Below are 2,328 nucleotides of genomic sequence, written 5' to 3' on the forward strand. Positions count from 1 at the left end.
ACAGGGGTGTAACATTAGGGGGTTAGGCACCCAAGCCACACATCAGCAGCCTGCTTAAGAGCGGCTGGGAGGCGAACACGGCAGAGAACGGCGTCCTCTCTACATAGTTGTAGCAGCTGGGGAAGCGATGGTGGCAAGCCCTGGAAGACGACCGCGTTGCGGTGTTTCCAAAGTTGCCAGCAGCATAGAAGCAGGAAGGTCGCCCCTGTCCGGGGGGTATCAAGCTCGGTGGCGAAATAAGGTGTAGCAGCTTGACAGAGGAGACCGTTGGAGCCGCCCCAACCGAGGCCCAGAACTGTCGAGCAAAGGGGCAGGCGAAGATGAGGTGGTCGGCCGTCTCTAGCGGGGCTGAGCAGATTGGGCACCCTGCCCTGGCAGACTCAACAATGTGTTTACGCAGCAGGACATCCCTCGTGTGTATCCGAGCCTGGACCAGGAGCCAAGTGAAGAAACGGACCCGGCTGGGGCATAGTTTGCCCAGACGAAGTCGACGAACGGTGCTCTCACTCCACCGAAGTGGCAGAGTTGGTAGAAGTGGCAAAATTACCATAGATGCAGATCAAACCAAGCACCTATGGCCAGTAAAAATGAGTGCAGCTTCTGTGTTTGTAAATTCTAGAGGATCCGCTAACATTGACTATGGTCTCTGGACTCTGGGGTTCCTAGTTGCAAGAATCCATGGAGGTTCAACAATGCATTTTCAGACAGAGCAATAGACTACAAGCACAGGTATTTACAAAGCAAAGGACGGAAAAGAACACAGGCAACTTCTGAATATATCATGATAACAGGAGCCTACATAACAAGCATGTACCAACTATCGACGGTGTTGGGGAACGTAGTAATTTCAAAAAAATCCTACGCACACGCAGGATCATGGTGATGCATAGCAACGAGAGGGGAGAGTGTGTCCACGTACCCTCGTAGACTGAAAGCGGAAGCGTTAGCACAACGCGGTTGATGTAGTCGTACGTCTTCACGATCCGACCGATCCAAGTACCGAACGCACGGCACCTCCGAGTTCAGCACACGTTCAGCTCGATGACGTCCCGCGAACTCCGATCCAGCAGAGCTTCACGGGAGAGTTCCGTCAGCACGACGGCGTGATGACGGTGATGATGTTGCTACCGACGCAGGGCTTCGCCTAAGCACCGCTACGATATGACCGAGGTGGATTATGGTGGAGGTGGGCACCGCACACGGCTGGGAGAGATCAACAGATCAACTTGTGTGTCTAGAGGTGCCCCCCTACCCCCGTATATAAAGGAGCAAGGGGGGAGGCCGGCCGGCCCTTGGGGCGCGCCAAGGAGGGGGGAGTCCTCCTCCTAGTAGGAGTAAGACTCCCCTTTCCTAGTCCAACTAGGAAGAGGGAAGGGGGAAGGAAAGAGAGGGAGAGGGGGAGGGAAAGAGGGGCCGCGCCCCCCTCCCCTAGTCCAATTCGGACTCCTCATGGGAGGGGGCGCGCCACCTCCTGGGCTGCTGCCCTCTCTCTCCCCTCAGGCCCACTAAGGCCCAATACTTCCCCGGGGGGTTCCGGTAACCCCTCCGGCACTCCGGTTTTCTCCGAAATCACCCGGAACACTTCCGGTGTCCGAATATAGTCGTCCAATATATCAATCTTTACGAATCGACAATTTCGAGACTCCCCGTCATGTCCGTGATCATATCCGGGACTCCGAACTGCCTTCGGTACATCAAAACACAAAAACTCATAATACCGATCGTCACCGAACTTTAAGCGTGCGGACCCTACGGGTTCGAGAACTATGTAGACATGACCGAGACACGTCTCCGGTCAATAACCAATAGCGGAACCTGGATTCTCATATTGGCTCCCACATATTCTACGAAGATCTTTATCGGTCAAACCGCATAACAACATACGTTGTTCCCTTTTTCATTGGTATGTTACTTGCCCGAGGTTCGATCGTCGGCATCTCAATACCTAGTTCAATCTCGTTACCGGCAAGTCTCTTTACTCGTTCCGTAATACATCATCCCGCAACTAACTCATTAGTTACAATGCTTGCAAGGCTTATAGTGATGTGTATTACCGAGTGGGCCTAGAGATACCTCTCAGGCAATCGGAGTGACAAATCCTAATCTTGAAATACGCCGACTCAACAAGTACCTTCGGAGACACCTGTAGAGCACCTTTATAATCACCCAGTTACATTGTGACGTTTGGTAGCACACAAAGTGTTCCTCCGGTAAACGGGAGTTGCATAATCTCATAGCATAGGAACATGTATAAGTCATGAAGAAAGCAATAGCAACATACTAAACGATCAAGTGCTAAGCTAACGGAATGGGTCAAGTCAATCACAT

The sequence above is a fragment of the Triticum aestivum genome, chromosome 7D (assembly GCF_018294505.1).
Source record: "Triticum aestivum cultivar Chinese Spring chromosome 7D, IWGSC CS RefSeq v2.1, whole genome shotgun sequence".
Classification (NCBI taxonomy): Eukaryota; Viridiplantae; Streptophyta; class Magnoliopsida; order Poales; family Poaceae; genus Triticum; species Triticum aestivum.